The 19,020-nt window shown below is 34.5% G+C and overlaps 1 protein-coding gene across 10 annotated transcripts in view; it reads right to left on the bottom strand.

Moving 5' to 3' along the window:
- Positions 1–19,020, bottom strand: part of heph (hephaestus) — a 359,023-nt gene that overhangs the window by 144,284 nt on the left and 195,719 nt on the right. For 3 of the 10 annotated variants that reach the window (XM_053746140.2, XM_053746141.2, XM_053746145.2), the window contains exon 2: positions 9,121–9,174. The exons of the other annotated variants lie outside the window; for them this stretch is intronic. The gene's annotated coding sequence lies outside the window, so the exon portion shown is untranslated. The remainder of the gene's footprint in view (positions 1–9,120; positions 9,175–19,020) is intronic. 10 annotated transcript variants of the gene reach the window in all.

Genomic DNA, 19,020 nt, shown 5'->3' with positions numbered 1-19,020 from the left:
AACAAAATTGACTGATCGTAATGACAGCGTGGCCATAGCGGTCGAAACGCTCTGAGAACCACACTTAATCAATTATGTCAACCACTTGAAATATTTAGGTAGTTGGTTTAAAATCCAACTATCATAAATATCAAAATCATTCAAATCGTTAATATTTATTCTATTAAAATGATTAGTCCATCCCAATTATATAATCTATAAATACTGGTAACATTTACGTAAGTATGCTGATTGTCTATAACAAACAAGTGGCTATACACCCACTAGAATACATACAAACATTTCACAAATTGAAGTTGAATCTTTAAACCCATAGAAAGCAAATGGCCGACCTATACAGAAAGCATGAACCCCGTCACTTCAGATAATTACAACCATATTTCAGAGGGTGGTTTTTAAAATCCCATCGACCGCGCACGATCACCTCAACCGAATGCAATTTACAATAAATTATGTAGATATTAATAAGGAAGGTTAAGGGTTGAAATAATGGCGGCCATCCATCGTCCGATAAATTGTCAGAGACATGCAGATTACGTGCTCCAATATCCGGGGAAGAACGATTTCACTGAAAACGACTCAGGATGGTGTACATTCGGACATAGACTTCTGACATGAACTGTGTATCCTCGACCTTCAGACTGACCTTCTATAGTTTTTCGGGTTCAAATGTATGGTCTATTAGTAAATTTATCAAGTGATTTTCTAATTTTAAACTTTTAAACCAAGCAATGTAAAATCAGGCAGTTATAACACGATCATTAGTTAGATTTAGAACAAAAAAGTAATATTTAATTACCAAAAGATAAAGTAGGTTGTTCGATTTATTTATTCATAGTATTTTTTATTGTTTTGGTAGCTTTAAACTGTAAAACGGTTGGCAATGCAAATAAATGAATCATCAGCATACGAGCATAGCATGCTGATTGCTAAATTTCACCGATTTTTCAGGCATGTTGATTAATTAGGAAACTGTATTTATTACTGTATCATTCGAATAATTAAAATTCCAGATGATTATTGTTCCGTGTTAAATATTTTGTAAGGAAGGTAAATCAAGTTTATAATCGGACAGTTTTGTATGTGTGCATTGGTTAATTGATTCAGAAATTAAAACTTTAATAGGTACTTGAAAATTATATAAATTTTTTTTCTTGAAGAAAAGTATAGAAAGTATTTCTGGCAATACCACAAAATCAGACTTTGAAATTGAACTAATTAGAAAAAATATAGAATTAGGACATCGGCAAAGAAATCTTTTGAGGAATATCAAAATATATTCGGCGTTCAGTGAAATTTATTCCACGTGTGAATTAATTTTCGAATCAAATTTATTCGATTATTTTTATATTTCAACGCAAATAGTAGTAGTTTCATAATCGATATAATTCAATTATTATTGTATAATCGAACACATCAATAATTTATGACTTTTACTATTTTTTTTTAATATTTAGAGGTAATAATAGCAAAAATTTGTGTCACATAACGCAAATTTTCTAACTACATTACTATTGAATAAGACTTATTGTTATTTCGCGTTAAAACATCCTACAACTAAATCAAACCATACCTACCTCAGGCCCTTTCAAAGAACGCATAAATTTATTCAGAACAGATCGCTAATGGAACAGATTAACTTTACCTTCCTGGATAAATGTTGGTATCGATTGACTATTATGAGGGAAAACTGTTTTCACGACTACTTAATAAATTTTGAGTAAAATAATAAAGAGCTATTGTTGCGAGATAAGATAGAGAATTGATGGTCAGAAGTTGTAGTGTTATATTTCTTAGCTAGGGTGAAAACTTAAACTGTCAAGTTTGTTAGTTAAACAGAACAGACTTATCGCGGTAACTGTTGCCTCTTTGATCTTCATAACAGCTAATTAATTGAGTAAAGCTTAAGAGTATTGACAGACAAGATCTGCCATGACGGCCATAAACTTGAGGGACGAGATTGGACGATTAGGATTTCAATAGGGATTTTGCTGTGGACGCCGAGATTAAGATATCAAAGATGTATTACGTCGATTAGTAATTACTACAGGTTTGAACTAGACTTGGAATTATTAGCTTTCTAACTTAATTAAATAGAAGATAATTGAACCATTAATTTGGGAATGCCATAGTTGTCGATGAAATATACTGTTTCATCTCTGTTACTCAGTAGCTATTATTACATTTAATTTCAACATGACGTTTGCTATAGTAATATATACGAGCTCTTTCTTTAAAGCTTTATGTTCAAAAGTAAATTCATAAAAACAATGCAAATTCTAAAAGAATTTACGTCACAATACCGTCAAACAATTCTCTGAAAATAACGGCATAAGAAGCCTTACTGCTGGCATTTCAAGTCCAAATTAATTTGCATGATGACGTCTCCCAGAACACGTTGGCGGCATACGCAAGATCCTTAAGTAAACAGACCACAGGTGATATAGGTATTCAGCAATTCTTGTCATGATCCACGTACAATTGGTGGGGAGGGGAGGGAATGTCGCGGATGAGTTGTCGCGTTTCATTGCGTCTTTCAAACGTTGTTAAGTGAATTACGCTTAATTATTCAAACAAATTAGACGATTGATTTGAGAAAATAATTTCTCATGTATTACCAAGTGACGGGACATTTTGACACAATTTTCCGATATAACGATTTGTTCTTTATTTAATAATACTAGCTTCAAAAAGGAAATAGTATTAGTAATTTAGGTAGTTTTTAATATTGACTGGATATTATCACAACTTTCTTGATAGAAATAGAAAATAATAAGCTCATCGTTTTTAGTGAAAAATCAAAAAGTACCAAATAGAAAAGTGAATAATTTTCAAAAAATAAAAGTGCCATTATTACCTATGTAATGGCTATGCACACATTTTCGACACGCCTGTACCGCGGACAGGTGCGCGAGCCTCGCTCGTAAAAACAACTCCATATGGATTTATTATTAAAGTATTCTACACCTATTGTTGCGAGCTGTATTGAGGCAGGACAATGATATAGAGCTGCAGTACTTTCAGTTACTCTCTATTGAGTGCGAAAATTCCTCTGTTCCAATGAAACGGATTTGTATAGTGGAATTGCAGAATCGGGATTAATTCAAGATATTGAACGGCAGTGTCTATTATTCGGCTTTGCGACTCGGTCAGACCACTAATAAATATGAAACAAAGGTTTGACTCACTCGACAGGGTTTATTTGAAATTGGCTCTGTAGCCAATTTTCAGAAGATGTCATTCAATATTTTCTCAATAAAAAGTATTTTAAATTGTTACTCTACTTCCTGAATTGTATGAATCCGTACTTAAAATTGTAAAATCCAATGCAAATCCGTTCCATTAAACCGACCGAAATTTAGGGTAGGTTGCACCGTCAACTTTGACGTTAACTTTAACGTGCGCAGAAAAACGCAAAGTTCGCCTGTTTGTCTAAACGTCAGCGGCGCAGTTAAAATCAACGGCAACTCATCCTTAATTAAACAATAGTTACATTGCTCGGGAAAGCACACAGATTAATTACGTTAATCGTCTACGCGAATTTAATAGCCAATAATCGCGGTTAATCGCCTTTGCGAGTATGGGCGCCATTGGCCGCAACCACTGGCCGTCGGCCTAAGCAAACATTTGGAATCTGCCGATAAGAAAATTGCAAGCAAGCGCAAAATCCTTCCGTGGTTCAAGTTAAACATATACGGAAAATAAGTTTTTTAACCAGAAAATAACACTTTCGCGGACACGGAGAGTAAAAATATAGTAACATTAAAATATTATTAAACTGTTATAGCAATCTTTTTCCACTAATCTATTAACTATTGATATCTAAAGAGTAACTTGAAGGACGATCAAGCAAATCTTGTTAATTATGTACAAGTAAATCGTAAATTATGTACAAAGTTAACAACGCGCATCAAATATTTTAAATAAATGACACGTTTAATTCAAAATAATCATTTAATTCCTCTCGTTTCCAGCTATAAACTTCCTACTCTCAACGACAGACGTATAGATATCAGCTAACAACTAAGTTAAATGGTAACATGCCTACGAGTTATATCTAAGAATAGACATTCCACCGGAATTTCTCGCAAAATACTTACACGCAAAGTAAATTGGAAGTACCCTGAACTAACAGTCTGCGGTACAGGTGGATTTGAGTTGATGTTGAACTTGATCCGTGTGTTAAAGTGTTGATATCATCTTACACCCGACATAACACCGCTAATTCCTGCGCTTATACTTGAAGAGTTGCGGCAATGTTGGCTGTTTTGATGCTCAAATGCTAGCTAATAAATTAGTATATTGTGACAGTTCTATTACATGTGTAAACTTTCTTGATTAATGCCAATAATACGTACTTAGTGCATGATATTTATCAATGAAGATTAGATCGTAACTAACATTATTATATAAATTGATGAGAAATTATCAATTTTATTGACTGAAAAACTTCATCTAACAGACATCTAAATCCATAAAATACAAATGCCATGGCGTGGATAAGCTTTTCGTTCGTAACTTGCCCCATCTGGATTTTTAAATGAACAGTTAGAACAAAAATATATGTCACGTTCCGAATATCGTCCACGGCACACAATATTGAAGTAAATACCTACTCCCATAAGTCACAAAAACTTACATTATCGACGCTTGACATCCAAAACACGCTACGAATGACAACATAAATGTAGGAATGAAAGTAAAATCAATATTTTTGATGTTTCTACTTTATCTACATGTTTTATCTGTCTCGAGTGTGATAACACGCTACCGATTAACGATAACGATTTGATGCCGAAAAAGCTAATGCTATTAAATAATAAATTTATTTGTTTATTATCCCTTCGTGACAGTGATATAAAAGCAAGGTGACAAATGATCTGAAGTCACCGTGATGTTCAGTTACATTAATTTCTTTTGAGGAATATTGCATGATGGTTGTTGTAGTGCCATCAACATTACTTAGGTTGGGCAAACAATATAACATTTCTATAAATAAACAACAACAATATTTTTTCATTTCAAACGATTGACTTCTAATCTCCAATGATTTTTTGCATTTTAAACTACCATTTGACCGTGTTCGTACATCACCTTTGTCTCTCATCATTGTTATTATCAATCATCATGAATATCTTCAGTCAATCACAATTAAAACTCCCGGTTTTAAAGATATCTCTGGTATTATTAACCAAATAAAAGAAAAAAACAAATTAAAAAGAAAGTTATGAAAACGTGCAAAATGAATGAGTAAAAGCTTAACGAAATAAGCGATTAGTAAAATACTGCCGGGACGCGTGTGCAAATAAAAAAAGTCACAATAGCCAGCTAGTGCAGCAATAAAGGGTATTAAATATTCTATCGATATCGAGTGTCGAGTGGTATTGTAATCGACACCTGTGACGACTAACGGCGCACTTTCATTAGTATACGTTGGGGCGGTTTTTGTTTTTATTTAGTTTTCATTGTAAACTGAAAATGATGACCGCTTTGGGCTTTTCGATGAGATTTCATGATTCATGTATATTTAATTTTTATTGATGAGGCTCTTGTGTGTTTATAGACTGTTAATTGCGATTTCAAAGTAGATCTAATTTCAGGTGTTTAGATTTGTTATTAATATCTAAAATTTTAAATCTATGATTCTTTATATTTAACGTACATATAGTATGTACGTTTTATTTACTATACTTTAAAAATATTATAAAGCTGAATATTTAAGAAAACTGAACATAAACTCTACATAAAGAGAAGCAGAGTTAGTTGTCAATAAATCTATTCGGTCACATGTAAAGTTAGCAGATAAAAACTTAGTTTGCGACCCAAGTTGGGATCGATTACGTAAGACCCGCGAACTTCCTCTATTACCCCTACTTAGGGGTACAAATTTAGGCGCCCTCTATTTAAACAGTTGCCAAATACCTACGTGTGTAATTTACGCCAAGTGCGGTTTACACCCAGCGAACCTGCACCACAAACCATGGAGGATACAGAGGTTATCTTGTTAACACCTAATTACCTCTGAGATACAGACTAACGTCAAGTTTTGTCAACGCCGGTTGGGAAGAAAGATTATATTTTATTTTATAGCATTTGTATTCAACTGTTTATTTTGGCTAAATAAAGATATGTCTTTATAACAACGTCGTTATTGTGTAACCCGCGCTTAAACTTTATAAATCGATATTGGACAGCTTATATTCATTTATATCATTCAATGTTATTTATTTTGGAAATTAATATTTCTTGGTCGATTTATTTAACCTTTATTTATGCAATTGTTACTAATTTGAAGTTCAACACAGAATATAAATTCCGAGGTCTTACACGCATTTATGTAAACGTAATTTTTTGAAATTAATATTAAAGAACGTAACTTTTACAACCTTCCTTTTTTATGTTTTATAGTCTGGAGACTTATCAATCTTGTTTATTTCCTATTATATTTCAATATATTATTTACTCACATATATGCTGGGTATGTGCAGTCTCAACTCTTAGTTTTGTTGGTACTATCTTCAGATGATTTTATATCTCTATTTACAGTAGTTTGTGCTTGGACCGGCTCCCGGATAAATCTCAGATACCCGGACGGTTCTGAGCGATTTATAAGCAACTGGTGATTTGTTTAAGAATTCCGCAGGGGGTCGCCTGTTTGATTAGACAGGAAAATAAGCTTCAAGTTTTTTGCAATTCTAATATCGTAACAGGTAAGTTTGATATTGGAGGGCGTGTGTACTTAATGCGATAATATTTTGATCGAGGATTTTCTTTGCTGTGATCTGGTAAATTGGACGGTCAACTTTCTAAAAACACTTTATTTTTTTCCTTCTGTAATAACTTAAAGTCCGGCACTGGAATGGAGAGGCCATAGCTAAGCTTACTCCTCCGCTAAAACAAAAGCGAAACGCACGCGTCATCAAGCTTGTACGGGTAATAAAACTACGTGTTCTCCGCTTAGAATTTATCTTTGTTTAATGTCTTAGTTGCAGATTTGTTTTGATCCCCCCGCAAAAATAGCCAATGTAAATTAAATCTCAGACAAATCTTCAAAATTTTAAGGTTTTTTACGGTGAGCCCCGGATTCGCGGCGTCACAGTCGCAAACAAAACGGGAACATGCAGAGATAAGAAAGAGTTATTACAGAATTTAAGGGCAAATAGACAGTCCTGTACTAAGTAACATATCTACCTATATACTATTAACTGTAGATGCGCACGTGTATGTATGTAAGGAGATTAGTACCAGATTCAGGTCGGTCTAATTATGCCGATAATTTGATCTCATGCTGTAATTCACAACACGATTTTCATTTCTGGATCAAATGCTGTTTAGTGTAGTGAATGGGGGTCTTAAACATTTTATGGTACATACGGTCGACAGATATTAGGTACCCTAATTCAGCATATTAGGCAGTTCCTTACAGGGTAACTTGACACGCAGTTCTCTGTACATGAACGGTTTCGACGAGGACTAATGTATGTTTATATTGAAATCGAACATTGTTCTAAGTATAATAATGAAAAATGTTCTGTTTTAAAAAATATCAAATTAAAAATATTATTGAAAACCTTTTAAATACTTTTGATGTCCGATTTAAAAAGAATTGTCGCTCCAGTGTATTTGCCGATTAAATGATTTATTTCTTTCTTTCAATGAAATTAAAGTAAACTTCAAAGACGATTATTTCAAAAATAACTTTTTTAAACTCTTATCTACCACAAACAATACATCATCCGATAAATTTCTAAAAACAACCAAAAATATTCAAAGTTACTCAGTATATGACAGTGGTAATAAATGCGTTCGGATACACATCGATCCCAGTGCCACCTGAGACCTAAAGGGCTTTCTAAAAGCCTTTCTGTTTGTCCAACCCCATTCAGAGCTCTCGCGTATAATCACACCGATTCTAGACACAGCTATTCAAACGCAACTTGCAACTAGGGTTGACACCGGCGAACTTTTCTTTCCAGGTCAAACGGTGGAAATGAGTCTGGCAAAAGTTTGGAAATAAAGGTTATGGTGGGCACTTGGTCAGTAAGACTGTGCACAGTGCTCGAATGAAATTACAAATAACAATTCATAAAGTTCATCTGTAGACTATTTTCATGCTTTCACAATCTACATATTTAAACATAGTATTTTTTGAAGTGCCATCTGTGATTGGACGATTCGCTGAAATCGATGCAGTGAAGTTTGTGGCAATGGACGGCGGGCCGACTTTCGGGCGGTGGAAAAGTTAGTTCGAAACACATTTACAGAATCTAATACGTGATATTTAGAGATACAGAGATAGGAAGAGCGAAACAGACGCAACCGATTTTTAAGAGGTGACAACCCTGATATGACACTAGGTGACATTAAATCCAGTTACGGCACTGCAATATTAATGAAGTGCACTGTTTCAACCTAACTAAGAAATTACAGACGTTGAAAAATGGCAGTTTGCGCCAAGTTTTGACGTTTCGTGGAACTTGCAGTATCTTGGGGTACTCACGAAGACAGCCATTAAGGTGAAACTAACAGATCTGCGCTATTTATAAAAAAAATCAAAAAAGAATGAAAAATGAGTGAGACAGCAACTAATGAATCAAGAGTTGCAAAATATTAAGCTGATATACAAAATGTAGAAGAATGAAATAAAAAGATTTATGTCACCTTGGGCGGTGAACAAATGGCACCCGAAGTATTTAACGGCATTATAAATATTTTTCATACATTTTTATTTATAAAAACGGCTGCGGCAGGGGCTCAAAATACACCGAACAGTCGAAGTTTCAAATACAACATTTATGAAGGTGGGTTTTCAAAGTCGTCGACTTGTTATAGAAAAAGAAGCATGAAAGGCGTATCCCAACCACACCTGAAAGCAACAATATTTCTCAGCACCTACCAATCAATTTGAAAACTCTCCGAGGCGTCCTTTAAATTGGGTCCTAAAATTAAAATAGTACACAAAAACAGAATAGCCTAAAAATATTGATCATTTTAATTATTATTTGATTTAAAAACCATTCAGTGAGTAAACTTGGTAACTGAGCCGGGGCATGCGAAATAATGGGCAAATGAAAATAGATTAGAATTACATAAGCAAAATAAAATAAATCCGCTACTTACGCAGTTTTAAAGGAATGAAATATACGTGAACTTTCTCTAACAACACCCACGTACCTGCAAACAAAGAAACATTTCATTAATAAAATTCTCGACATGATATTCTGTTGACAGCCGAAGTCACACACATGACGTCAGTATTTATTCACGTAACTTTTCGTATAAAAGATGTCAAGTAAATATTTTCATATTCATATTATTATTATTTTTATACGTTTAATATCTGATAGCATTCGAAATTTCAAACTCTCGGGGTTTATTTATGAGCATAGTACCAAAAATTATGAATTACTTTAAATAAGGTTTTCGGTGCCAAGAAAAGAAAATAAACAAAAGTTAAATTGATTGAATTTACAAAGACTTTAATAGCATATCTGACAGAAAGTACATCTATCAAAAGAAAAATCTTTATTCAGGTTGAGTAAAGAATTAAACTTGAGAAAACCAAACCAAATCAAAGTTACTCGGGACCTCAGCATTCGGTATAGGTTCCATCGGAAACGAACCGCTAGCCTCAGAGCTATCGCTAATTAATCGGATCCCACCAGTGGGTAATCCCTACGAGTGGTGTGCATATAACCACTACATTCCGATGGGTGGTGCTCAAATGTGTACAGAGAAATTGCGGCTCAAAAAAGTAACGACAGCACAGAAATTTCCAATATTATTAACAAAATTAAGCGTAGAATGGTACGTCCTCAAATAGATACATAAAAATTTATATTTTTTTCAAAAGGGATTAATACTTAAATACCTACCTACTCGTCCATCATCTTTATCAGAATAGTTCAAAATTTGTTTCGAAAGCATTAGAAATCGAAATAGCACAATTTTAGTGAAAGATCTAGTTATTGAAATTTTGCCGGTGTTGTGTATCTACTACTCGTATATGGCGGAGACACACATATAATAAAATGAGCAAGTAGCAGGCATAACAAATGTACGAGTAATATGTACGTGTTTTTCTACTTGTAGAGGTAGTAATATATTAATTTACGAACTAACTACGCTAGTGTTACCACTGAAGTAGTTTTTGTATCGTTTTCACGAAAATGAACACAATTTTCTAAATTTTTTCTCTGTTCTTGTCCAGTTTGGTCGCAGCTCGGACAGCTCAAAACGATGCCGGCACATCATTGCGTGCTCGAATAGGTTTGACGAGTGACGAACGCTCCTATCGCTAACTTTTAGTTACTTTTATAAACGTAACCACGGATAAGGTAACCTAATTAACTTTGCAAGGTCAGATCGAGTCTTTTATAGTTAACAAACACAGAAAGTGGCTGCTAGGTTAGTTTTAGCATACTTTGAGTAAGATTTTTAATAATTGTTGGCATACCTTAATATCTACTTTATGTGTGGTTTCCTACAATAAAACTTTTAAGTTTTTTCTTACAGTAATAGATAGACATATAGTTTTTACAATTGTTTTGTTCGTACATATTTTCAAATGAGCAAGTGACAATGTCCAGAAATGTGCACACCTAAACCTAGTTTACCCAAACTATGAAATATGTATGTGTTTTATAGTATTAAAAACTTGTAAGACATATGTCCATCAAGAGCGCGCGAACGGACACCAACGCACAATGACATCCGGCCAAACCGCAGCGAATCGAAAGGGCGCGTTTGAAAAAGCGTCTAACATTACAAATAGGAAATAAACGCAGCATCACCGGAGTACTGAATGGGAGGCAGAGCTGCGCCGGCGCCGCGTACATTGCCCTCGCTTACCCCGCCTGTCTCCCCCCTGCGCGGTGGTACAAACGCGCCTGACGGCATTCCGCCGCGCTTCCTGACCAGGGCAAGTGCAGCGGCATTGCACTGCAAGTACGTACAGTCGTACACTCCTCCCCCCACCGACCTACCAGCCTCCCCTCTCAATCCAACTACCTCTCGTCTAGCGAAGACGCGAACAAAGAATCGCATTGTTCGAGTATCACACGCCAACCTGATAAATCTCAAGGCATCCTGTGACGTGTAGCCACGACCCTTCGCCTTTTTAAAATAATCATAAAAATCTAATATTATGAAGCAAAATAAAAAAAGGAAACTCCGCCCGTTACTCTCCCTCGTTGAGCCCTTTGTAATCTAATGCATTAAGATTATTAGGTTGTGCTAACATTGCCTTATTTCTTTAAAATTTGCCGACTTCTTTGCGTACGCATACAACGACGTAACGCTTTGGAGTTCCCTGAATAAACGGAGTTAATAGAAAACGTTGTTAATTGTTATTTTTGTGAATTGTTTATATTATAAGGCGTGGTTATTTCTGTGCCGGCTGCTAAGCGTGTACCTATCGTATCACTACACCCACGTGCACGGTTTTTATAGTCCAGTCCGACGTTACGAGGAATCTATCGACCGACCACTTCTCCTCTAGACCGCATTCCTCACTTCTACGCTATAGTGGAAATAATTGAAGGCGTTCTCGAAATTGTCTTTTGCCTCAAGTATAATGTTAGACTTGAGATTTCCTTTCTCAGTCGCGTGAAAAAAAAAAAACAGTTTTTTAACTAGTGATTAGAATTTAGAATTATAATGTTGCATTCAAATTAGTAATAGTGATTCTCCAGACCACCAACAAAATTTTACAAAAATAACTTCAGTCTTGTAGAATTCAATTTAATTGGCAGGATATTGCATCAAAATAAACAACGATTAATAGTGTTTCAAGTTTTAAAACGTGAAAAAAGACCTGTTAAAAACTGCATACTCAAGAATGTCACGGCTATGGAGTTTTGTTTTAATTCCCAGAGCACTCGATATAATGTTTGGCAGTGGAAAGATAAATAAGTTTTTTACAAAAATGACATTTGTGACACAAGCGTATATTGTTGTTAGAGAGATCTTATTAAATTCAATGTACATGTGAAGCCGTTCCTAGGTGCACCATCAGGTCATGCATATTATAATAATGTGCTGTCATTTAAACTGAATGTGTTAAGAAAATTTGAGCTTCGGTTAAAGATATTGTAAAAAATAAACACCAAAATCATAAATCGACATTCAAGATGTCACGTACAAAATGTACTACAAACGTTTTTTTTCACAAAGTGAAAAATGTTTAGCAGTGTGTCGATTGGCCTATCCTAATGTAGGCAAATTACCGTCACAGCCTTTCAGCGCTCGGCCACGGCTATCATTTCCAAGATAAGCGCTTAAAAGCCTCATGGAAAGAGCTTTCAGCGGACTATTATGGGTGTATCCATACTTTTTGCTCCGTGTGCTCTGTGCTATGTTTTGCATATATTATGTCACGGTTTTACTGATTTTGATCTAAAAGTGTTTTACATATCAATGTAGAATATATTCTGGATATAGATAGTCCAATGTAATATATTCATTACATTGTAAAATTAAAGTTGCGCAGGAATTGCGCTTCTTAAACTTGTAAAACGTATAATAAGCTACGTTTTCAAGTGTCTGTTCAGTCTTTTTTTTTATTATACCTTCCAACTTTCATTGCGTATTCAATTATAAAAACTCTACTACAACATAAAACAAAGTGTCATCGCTTGTTTCAAGCCTGTCAGTGTTTTCTAGACATTGGTTGAAAACATGCCAGTGATTTTCAAAAGGAATGCCAAACGTTTTTCAGTTCGGAGCAGTTTCCATTAGCACATATTGATTAACATGCAGTATAAAGTTGGGACATTTCGGAATGTAGCGCATTCGCAACTCCGGTATTAAATTCTTTTCGAAACACATACCTACTGTGCTCATCTCTCTGGGTTTCGTTTTTATTTATGCGAAAGCAGCGTAAAATAACCTAAAAATACACATAAAGTGGCGTCGCTTTAACAATATCTTATTTTATAAAACTTATTTATATTACAACGCACATTCATAAAGTACTAAATCTTAATATGTAATAAATCTAATTATCTTACCAATAGAGTTAAAGGGTGAGTTGCACCGTCAAATTGTGTTATTTAAAACGTTATTTAACCCGGCATGCCGCTGACATTTAGGCAAAAGTTGAAGTTAACGTTAAAATTGACGGTGCAACCCCCTCAAAGATTTTTTCATAGCCATTGTAAAGTAACTAATGTTTTCACTTTCTATAAATAAATATCAATACTAATATATAAAGCATAATAACAATAGAATATACAACCCAATACATATGAACTAAAGTATACACACATAAAAACATGTATTATACATGTAACTTAAAATAATATACCTCAAAGTCAATAACGTTTACGTATTATTATGATTTTAAAACGAGTGAAAAGTGTTATCTTTTTTCTATAAGAGAAAATTATTATTTCAGTACGTGTCATACATACCTACAATTGTTCGTATCTAAATAGTCTTTGTCTAGATACCTGCTGAATGTACACTATGCCGAGGCTATTCTGCTTCAAACGACCATTTCACAAATACTTCTCTAGACTATATTTGCACCTCTCAGAGCTTTAATAACCGTATTGTTTTAATAAAACTAAAGCATACTGGTTAATTAGATTCACATTTAATAAAATCATACTGATTATTCAAGTTAGACAGACGCGACAGGGGTACATTTTTATAATATGTACGGATTATTGAACTAAAACATGTTACATTAAAATTTATAACGGCGATTGAATAAAATAGAGGTAACTTGAAATTTTGCAAATAGGGTCGGTCTATGCAAAGCACTATAGATGTTATTAAATTCTAACACTAGAAGGGTGAAATACATACAAAAATAAATAGACACAAGATAAGCCAAGAGCAGGAGAATAAAACGTATTTCAAAATCAGAATTAAAAATGGCCGAGTATCGAAAGCAAGTCCAAGGTGTCTGTTTGTTTTGCGGCTATTCCCGTACTACTGCGGCATAGTTCTTGAATTATGGCCGCGAGAAGGTTAACAACAAAACGATAGCCACGAGAAAATGAAAGTTCAAATTTTGCACAAAACCGATATTTTATGTTGCAGAGATTTATGGTATTTCGTTGGAATTTCTAAGTTTAATGCTGCAAGCTGGTCTTAAATCACGCGCTGTGCAACTATCCCAGTAATGCGTCAAAGTGTGAACAAACATTTTTCATAATTTGGTATTACGCCTTTAATTTGTTATTAGCATATGACTCGCATTGGCTTCGTTCAGAAAAGGAATACACTGGGTACAATGGTATAGGTGGACTACAGCTACATACAAAATAACCGTCAACCGAACTGTATAAAGAATGCCAAAAAATTATTCCGCTGTCAGAAAATCGAGACGCTTGCCCTATATTCGGAAAAACAATTTGAACTTTCTTACCGCAGAAATCAACTCGAGTAACACGAAACTAATATACGACCGGGGCAGTATTCAATCAGTTAAAAAGGTTCGCGCAAATACTATTCATTCGTAAGAAAAGTCTCAGAATTCTATCAAAGGCCCTTTCAGAGGTATAGAGCAAAAGGTGAGTAACATTTGTCATGTCATCGTAGTATAGCAATGTCAGAAAGAAACCGGCTAAGTCTGGTCACCCATCGGGAGGAAGGGTTCCGGACAAAAGTTGTAAAAGAAATCAATCTTTTCTTTGTATATAATAATGCAATTTTGGATGTTCCTAAAACTCCGTGGCATAATATTCTGTGGAAAACATTTAATACGAGTAAATAATTTCATTCTTAGTCTATAAGTTATTAATTGAATGGCTAAACAATTAATTAAAATTAAGCCTCATTTTTTCAGGTTGTGTCAGGTTTCGCTTTTGTCAGGTCCTTCTAACACATATAGTATTTGATAACTGTTTATTTGTCGTTTATTATATTTACCAGAATCTTGTCTGAATTAGAGAACTGAACTTTGAGCATTTGGCCCTTAAAAATGGAAAAATGCCTAAATATTGTTTCCGTCGCGAAGTGTGTTCCTATTCCGCGGTATAGTTTAGATATCTACTGCAATCGTTATTGCTATCGTAAAGCAATATTGCCGTTAATGGCCACCATTTGAATGTATACGAGAATTTTTCCTTGATTTTATTGGGATTTGTAGGATTTCAAACGCGCATTCAATAGTTTAGTGAAATGTATATTTTTTTTTTACCATGAATTAAATTACACAAATCTAAAATAGAAAATAAAGTATATTTATCAAATTAGTTTTATGATCAGTTAATATCTATCTTCCGCCTATTTGACAATCCCGTACGCATAATAAAATAGCTTAATAAGAAATGAAAAAACCTGAAAATGATATAACAATATATACAAAATGTGATCCAAATTATTTCTATCGTATCTCGCGGACGCTAAACAAGGCAGTACTTATTACGGCTTCCTGTTGTTCTTTCATCATTCCACCGTCTATAAGCCCCACCATTTTAGGCCGTTGTTAAATTCTCAATATCATTATTTTCATAAAATATACAAAAGCACACCGAAACCAGTCATTTTTTAAATAAACGCAAAAGGCAGTATTCTTAATAAGCTTATAGCAAGAGCTTCGCCGTTGACCGTGCTATATTTTTTCATTACCTGCATAGTAAGGAGACAGAAGAACTTTTTATGCTTTCCTTGCACTGACGTTTTTATCGCACAGAAAGATGTAATAGCGGGGCTTGCTTGCCCGGTAAATTAATTGAGACCGTTTTGAAAAAAATTTTTGATCGTACTTTTTGAAGTAGAATTTTCAAAAATATGAGACCAAAACGAAATTTTTAGAAAAAGTACTTAGTTACTATAAATGTATTCTCACTGAGAGATTTAATATTCCCATGATTCGCCATCTTGTTTTCGGTGATATTACTATTCGACAAGCAATTAAACATGCTTTGGAACATAAATCGGAGCGGTATTTTATACCCAGTCACAAACTCCCTTTGAAAAACAGATGAGATAAAAACAAATACTATTTTTGCGATTCATTATAAGCGTAAAGCAAGAACATCAAAGCCCAACGAGGGTTACAAAAACAAACAAACAAATTGTGACTGTTAAAGCAGGGATGAATACCCGATATTAATAATTCCGGTCCCAGTTTTATTCACGGAAATAGCAGTTAGAAAGATCCTATTAATGAACGTCCCAGTCCTTTGTCCGGCCAGGCATTCTGCACAGACGCCCGACACCAAGTAATTAGGAAGAAAAATTCGTTAACTGGTGTATTTAACTATTGCGGTTATAACGAATGACATGTTTTTTCGTCTATTTTGTTTCATAAAAGTAGTCTATATTATAGTCGTGCCAAAAATCGCAGTCAATTAAGGCTTCCGAAGACTGTGAAGTTGAGAAGAAAAAAGGGACTTACGGCTGAGAGTTCAGATGTAGAGAAAGAGCCTACGAACAAGATTTAAAAGCCCCGTGAACAACTTTTATCTCGCATTGTGTGTATTGTTAATTACTCACCAAGATTCTGTAAGTTTTTAGGATAGACCCAGTTTCATACTAAAGAGCAGAAACATTACTACATCTTTATCCTTAACGAGGAACACAGCTTTACAGGTCCCAATTAGCTTCATAGCAGGATTATTCGTAGAATCGTACGTAAACGTCTTGAAGTAGACAGTTCGAAACAAACACATATGCGATAAATATCTTATCAGATCTTTCCCTTGTTGGATTTTTGCTGAGTAGGAGAAGCGGGTGGCATATTCACTGATCTCCTTTTATCCCAGATCTGCTACGAAGCTTGGAAGTCGCATAATGACAGTCCTTATTCCAATAACACAAAGGAGGTAAACTAATCTATGGAGGCGAAGACGAATGTCAGAAGCCTTTAGGCGACTTGAAATAAATCTGAACTGTTAGCTATTAACACACTCGAAAAGAAAACATGAATAAACTACGGAGTCCATGCAGTATTCTCCTACATCTCCCGGAAACGTAAGACCAGAGAAGATCGCGTATAAAATATGTTTTTCTATAAAGTTGTTTCTTGTTGAATGTCAACAAGAGGACTACAAACTTTATTTCACAATCGGTTCATGAGTGCCTAGAAGTTATTACATTATATATACCTTACGAATGACAGAGAATGAAAAGATTTCTTCATGTTCAAAGCTTGATTACCTCGAAATACTGTGATACCTAGAAATTATTATATTGTTTTCTTTATTCTTAGTTTTATAGACAAAACGGCAAATAAAACAAAGTATTATTTTCTTTGATTACATTTTTTTGGTGTTGTATTATAAGGTGTTTAAGTAACCAGATATCCAAACAAAATAAAAAAATACTGATCAGCGATAAAACTCGACCAGATAACAGTGTAATGTGAGAACAAAGTTATTTAAGTATGATTAGAGAGAAGAGCAGCTTAGTACTCTAGTGAGTATGTATGAGTATGCGCGCGGGGTCAACGTTTTCCATATTGTTTTTATAGAGTTCTCGCACAAAATACAACCGACGAGACCGTAACGAAATTACTACATTTTGGAACCGGTCATTACGACAGATTTTTAACAACCGAACAAGAAAACATATGTTATGATAGTTGCCTTCAGTAACTAATATTAGTCTTTCGCGTATCATTCAACTTAAAATAGGTATAAAACGCGCACGTACCTTTTCAGTCGCTCAGAGACCACAGGTCGTTGAAACACGGCCCGCAACGTCCGAGGTAAAAGGTAGCGCGTTTAATATCTGTTCTAAGTTATTGCCTCCAATATTCAATGTATTGCTGAAAATCTGTTAGTTGCGCTTCTAATACATGCCATCTTTAAGCTGTTGTGTATTTATATTATTGCACACGAAGTGAGTGTATACATATGTGTGCATTTACTTTAATATAGATTACTCGGTACCGAAATTTATGTATATTTGTTTAATCTATACTATTATAATATAAGATCACCGTTTGTGAGTTGGTATGTTTGAGTAACCCCAGAAACTACCGAACCAATTTCAAAAATTCTTTCACCAATTAGAAATGATTATCCAAGATTGCTATAGGCATTTCATCTATAAATTCACACGCGAGCAACATCCCCGGGCAACATCTAGTCTGTAATAAATACCATTTATCACTTAAGTTAAATTTTATAACGAATGATTTTTCTAAGAATTCAGTCCGAAATCAGCACTGAAAAATGGAAAGTAACAGATAACACTGAATTTATTAATCATAGCCAAACCTCGTTTTGTTAATCAATCAGAGCGTACAAAAAAGATAAAGTCTTTTTTATCGAGTGAAAATTAAGCGATTAGGGTTGGGAGTGGACCCAAGAGCCATGCTCAATTTTCCTTTTAATTCTTTCACGCCCTTCGAACTTAAATTGTAGCGAAAATGTCTTACAGGTTTTATTGTAATGTTGATACCTCGATAATTAGTTTAGCTTCGATATTATTAGAACAAAAAAATAATTTCGAGGAACAAAATAATGTTAATTTCTAATTAACGTCAATGAAATTTGTAGTTTTTGGGACAGCTATCCTACTAATATTATAAATACGAAAGTTTGTGAGGATATGTGTGTATGTATGTAAGGTCCCGAAATCCCCATGGAAGCGGGGCGCAGCTAGTAGATAATATAGATAAATCTGTGTGGACAGATGATAATAGTAACAAAAGATTCAACAAATAGCGACGCAACCTGTTTTTTGGCGTCGACACTTGAATCTATGGGCGTTCCGGTTCGCAAGTCGGCACGATGACCTTATATTATTTATGGTTTGGTTCAAAACACAAGCAGAAGTACTATTTGCATGACCAGAGATTGTCTGCCTACTCAAGATTCTGAACACCCAAAATGAAATGCAAATACATGTTTGGGAAGGTAAGGTAATAACAGAAGGAGAGAGGAAGAGAGTGGATGGATTGGATTAGAGAATAGGAAGAGAATATTATGTGAAATGACAAAACCCCACAAAGTAAATAGAATAAAACATTTTTTCGCATAAAATATGGTACAACATTTAGTGACAAAAGGTGTCAAGAAGGAGACATGTTATAGCTTTCATCGATTGCATCGTTTT

Source organism: Plodia interpunctella, chromosome 6, assembly GCF_027563975.2.
Source record: "Plodia interpunctella isolate USDA-ARS_2022_Savannah chromosome 6, ilPloInte3.2, whole genome shotgun sequence".
Taxonomy (NCBI): Eukaryota; Metazoa; Arthropoda; class Insecta; order Lepidoptera; family Pyralidae; genus Plodia; species Plodia interpunctella.
Note: the sequence above shows the minus strand (reverse complement) of the source record. Positions and strands in the feature narration are given on the sequence as shown.